The 5,358-nt window shown below is 30.0% G+C and overlaps 1 protein-coding gene across 4 annotated transcripts in view; it reads right to left on the bottom strand.

The window, feature by feature from the left end:
- Window positions 1-5,358, bottom strand: part of LOC117180810 — a 308,700-nt gene that overhangs the window by 199,559 nt on the left and 103,783 nt on the right. The window lies entirely within an intron of this gene.

Below are 5,358 nucleotides of genomic sequence, written 5' to 3'. Positions count from 1 at the left end.
TCATTTTTGCACGGGGCTGTCCCGGTATATATCATGAGTCATGGACGCATTTTTATAATGCAATCAAGTGATTTATAGTGCAATAATATAATGCATATTATTATTATTATGTTTTCTTAACAGATTTGGAGTTTATATAATAATAATTCAAGGATAATTTTCAAATTCAATATACAATTTTAAAGTATAAGTTTCTGTTTTAAAAAAAATTAAGAGAAAAATGTTCTCAGCAAATATGCGTCGCTGGAAACAAACTTTTTGAAAAATCATTTTCGAAGCAATGTTTTTTGGCTTCTGACATTGGTTTTATTAAAAAAGGATTAAGTGCATTTTTCACTTAATTTTTACGTAGAGAAAGTTTTCTTTTGATTTTCATCGAAAAATTAAATACGTATATTTAATATCATATATACATACAAACATACGTATATATACATATATAATGATAATTACATAATTTTCATACATTTCTTTTAATTTTTAACAAAGTACTATTTGCTCACACAATTTCCATTTGCTCAAGCAGTTATTTTTCAATAACTATAGTATTGAATAGAAGACATAATTAATTACGATTTCGAAAGTATTTTTGGAAAAGTAATTATTTAAACAAATTATATTTGTTTAAACAATTAAAAAGTGGTAAATTTTTTCTTTCTATACGCTATAAGGTCAGAAACATAATTCTATGTGCTTTATTTTATTGCAATTCTTTTAGTTACCGCAAAAAACTGCTTTAGCAAATAAATACTAGGCAGTCTGATAAGTACCTGAAAATTCTAAGAGATGGCATTAGTATTCACTAATGTGAACCATTTTCGTCGAGCTTGATCCTTCAAATGACGCCTGTCAAAACTTCAGCCATTTATGTTTACGCATTTACAAGTTACAGCACTGAGAAGCGACTAACCTCCGAGTTTTTTTTAAATGGAAAAATCTGAGTTTCGAGTTTTGATCAAACACTACTATCTTCGCAAGAAAACGATATCCGAGACCAAGGTCAAGCTGGATGAGTATTGCCCGGACTCTGCACCGTCGATTGGAACGATTCATAAGTGGTTTACCGAATTTCGTTGTGGCCGTACGAGCACAGTTGATGCTGAACGATCTGGGCGCCCAAAAGAGGTCACTACACCAGAAAATCAGAAAATTCAGCTCATAGCTGAAACTGAGGCGTATTTTGGAGATCTTCCGATCGAGTACTTTTCAGACGTTATCAAAAAGTTAGAAAATTGTTGGACTCGCTGTATCGACCTAAAAGGAGAGTATGTTGAAAAATAAAACCGACTTTGGCCAAAAAAACGTCTCCGTGTTTCATTTTTCAGGGACTTATCAGACTGCCTAGTATTGTTTAAAGAAAAAAAATTATTAAAAAATAAAATTAATGTGTCAAAATTATATAATTATTCAACAAAAAGTAACATATGATAACAATTTGAATAAAATTGGACATCTCTGGCTCAATTGACAAATTTACTACTTCAAATAATGACAAAATATTTCATTTCAATAAGAAAATAAGATCATTTTTAAAATTTCTGGGGAATAAATTATTGTTTAAATAATTAACATTTGTTTAAACAATTAAAAATTATTTTAAAAGTCATAGTAAATATTAAAATTGTATATTAATGATTATTTCTTAGAAAACGATGACGATAATTGCTGAAAAATAACAATAAGCATATCTGCGACAACTTATTCTAATTTTAATCTTTTCATTGCAAGTAACATATCGTTGGAATCGCAAATAAACGTAGATTTCGAATATAATATTTTTAAATTGTTGATTACAATATTATAAAAATGTTATGTCCCGTGTTTTATTCCTCATGAGGACAAAAGGGCCCCCCTCAGGCAATGCTCGACACAGCGCGAGGGTACGTCGAGCAGATAAACCGCGATCAAATGAAAATCGCTCTGCTAAATATTTGGAAAAATTGGAGTCAATTTAAAAGATATTTAGAACTTTTACTCATATATATCTTTTAAAATTATATAAATTTTTGTAACATTTAAAAAAATGTTGCTAACTTAAGTCAAGTGCCTTACTATCTACCAATGTGTTTTTGTTTGAAAATTTTTCAAATGTTTTGAAATATTTTTTAATTTTCTCTTAGATTTCATTATTTAAATTGAAAAACTGGTTCAAATTTTTCCATGTTTACACTTTGGAAATAAGATATAAGAGACAAGAAGCTTATTTGAAAATAGGTATATTCAATAGAAAAATAAAAAAATTTCTATTCATATTTGCAAACGAAAACTAAATTGAATGTTTCAATGTTTGTAAATGTTTTTATGCAGTATTCAATATGAAAATTCAGAGCTCTAAAACTGTAACCATTAAAAAACTTCGAATTTTTATTAATTTTTATTTCACACAATGCAATTTTAAACTTTTTAATTTCAACTAGTTCATTTAAAATAAGGGCCGAATTTTGAGGCGTGCAAGCCGTGCGGTTGCACAGAGAGCCATGGTTGAGGGAGAGGGAGCATGCGATTTTACTCCCTGCCTTCCTCGACCTGTGTTTTCAGGTTTCTGGAAAGGTGACAACTTGGTACCTGTTTTTTCAAGTATAGTCTTAAGATCCGTAATAGCTTTTTCACTTACCCATTCAAAGATCTGAACTAAGATTGTCTTTCGATGATCATTTCTTACGATACTTTGTAAATTTATAATAATTATTAATCATTTAAACAATTTTCATAAACATATTGAGAGGTGAAGTATTTTTCAATTAATAAACACAATTTGTTTACGAAGTTAACTATGATTGTCTTTGCTATGACTCTTTCCTAAGGTATTTGTTAAATCTACAAGAATGGTTAATTATTTAAAGAACTTTCCTAACAAATTCAGAATTTGACTATTTTTCAAACGAATAGGGTCGGTTCTTTTTACAAATTTAATTAAAAAGTCTTTCCGATTAATTATAATAATCGCATTTTCAATATTTATTACTTAAACTACTTTCATGAGCATATTAAGAGTTTGGGTATTTTTGGAAGAATAGGCCTAATTTGTTTACGGAATCAACAAAGAATATATTTCCAATCACATTTTCCTACGACACCTTGCAAATTTACAAGAATGATTTATTATACAAATAAATTTCATAAACAAATTCAGAACTTAACTTTTTTTAGATTTTCAACCATTTGAACATTTTAAACAAATTAATTTTTATAAGAAAATGTATGCACTATATATTTAAAAAAATTAAAAAAGAAATTAAAACTCTTTAATAGTAAAAACTTTTATTTTCATTAGCTTCAGTAAGTATCCATTTTTATTAATTTCTTAAAGTAATTTCATAATCTCTTCAGTTAAATATTTTGCTTTATCAAGATTTTCTGTAGTATATTTTCTCTTGCAATACTTTTCTCCATATATATTACTGTGATTAATAAGTCGAACATATGACCAGTATTATTATCACTTATTGTAAGATGATTTTTTATGCTTAAATTCACGCTGGAACAGAAGTCTCTCTACTTCACATTCTATGCGCATTTGAAATTTTTTCTTTACTAAGGCGGGCCTAAAATCAGTGCATTAATTTTAGTACAATTGAATTACAATGCGGCTGCATACGAGGTTATTGGAAGTACTCGCATCTGCCTAAACATTTGATAAAAATGTTTAGTGTTGCACAATCATTTATTCTGCCTCGTGAGAGGGAACTCACGCGAATCCGTGTACAAATAGACGTTATTCAAGTAAAAATAATTATTGTGGTATTTTATTGAATTTTATTTCCAAATAGAATAATTGCAAACAAAGTAGTGATTCGCGCGCCGAGCACGCGTATGAGCTTTTCTTTTGGTTGAAAACTCGTCTTTTTAGTAGACAGTTCGTCTTCTTGATTGACAATTAATCTTTGTAGTTGAAAATTCAAATGCTATTTCCTTGAAAATTCATTTATTTTGTTAACAATTCGCCTAGTTGGTCGATAGAATGATTTATTTAACTGAAAATTCAACTAAACGCAGTTGATAATGAAGCTATTTTGTTGAAAGTTTAAAAAAAATTAACGAATCCAGTTGAATATTTCTTCAATTCAGTTGAAAATTCATATCGTTGATTAAAAATTTGACTATTTTGTTGAAAATGATTTTTTTAATTGAAAATGCAACTATTTCATTTTTGGTTTAAAATTTATATTTTTCTTTTGAAATGAAAATATTTGTATAAAAATTGTCCTTTCTGAGTTGAACATTCCTGTATTTTGTTGAAAATTAGTCTTCTTTGTACTCTCTGAATCTGAATCAGTATATGGGGCATTATTCCTCAACTGCCCCAACTCAAAAAGTCATGTTTTTCGATTGTCTCTAAATTCTGGGAATATGTTCGCCTACCCAACAGTAGTTAATCCACAAACTTATCAATTGTTTATTTAACTTTTTTCGCAATTTAGGCATCTACGATTTTTTTTAAATAGTCTCAAAAGAAAGCTTGACTTTTTTACTATGAAAAATATCTAATAAGAAAATGGACAAATTGAAATTCATTGAGTTACAGAGCCGGTTGTAGAGAGAGTCCTCGCGCTCGCACTCGGGCGTTATGCGGCAGCATACCGCGGAACATTTTGGATCGCATTTTGAAACACGTAAGCATAGTTTTCTGCAAAATCGAACATAATAAAAAAATGTTCAACTAATAATGTGGCTTTGAGGTTCTTCAGGAATGATGCCTGCTTCTTTGCATAAAATTCATGAGACTTTAAATTCAATAGTTTTTCGCAGAGTCGTTCAAGAAAGATGTCGGTTTCTGCTACCTCGGTCATTAGATTACTTCTGTCCATTTGTTGCCAAACTTGATATCTTAATTCGTTGACGCAGTTCTCATCTAATATTGCAGTCAAATGTTCTTTCAGGACTTGAATGCCAGGACAATTTTCACATTCACTAAAATGACAAGCAGGAGTTGGATTACTGCACATTATTACTTTTAAACAGTCATGGTAGTCAGTCAATTCTATACTAGAGTCGACACTTAGATGCTTAATATCAGTAGCATCTAACATCAGATGCACATTTTCGTGATATATACACACGCAAAGCGTATGTGTGCCACTCCCTCCAGCCAAAACACAATGTCGTGGTCTGAGTTGTGCAAACTTCGAAAATCCGATTACAGTATTTTCGTTTTCTACTTTGAAACGATTGAACAGCTCGGACAGATTACCTAGGATAAGTCGTTTCTGAACATTCACGAGTTCCATCTGCTTTCTTAATTGATATAAAATCCTATTTCCCAGGCATCAATCGGCTGTTTTCATCATCTTCGTAGAAATTAGTCACTGCAACTTCAATATCTGGTGCCAGTCTTCTTCCCAGTTTTCGATTAGGTAA

This window comes from Belonocnema kinseyi, chromosome 9 (genome assembly GCF_010883055.1).
Source record: "Belonocnema kinseyi isolate 2016_QV_RU_SX_M_011 chromosome 9, B_treatae_v1, whole genome shotgun sequence".
Classification (NCBI taxonomy): Eukaryota; Metazoa; Arthropoda; class Insecta; order Hymenoptera; family Cynipidae; genus Belonocnema; species Belonocnema kinseyi.
Note: the sequence above shows the minus strand (reverse complement) of the source record. Positions and strands in the feature narration are given on the sequence as shown.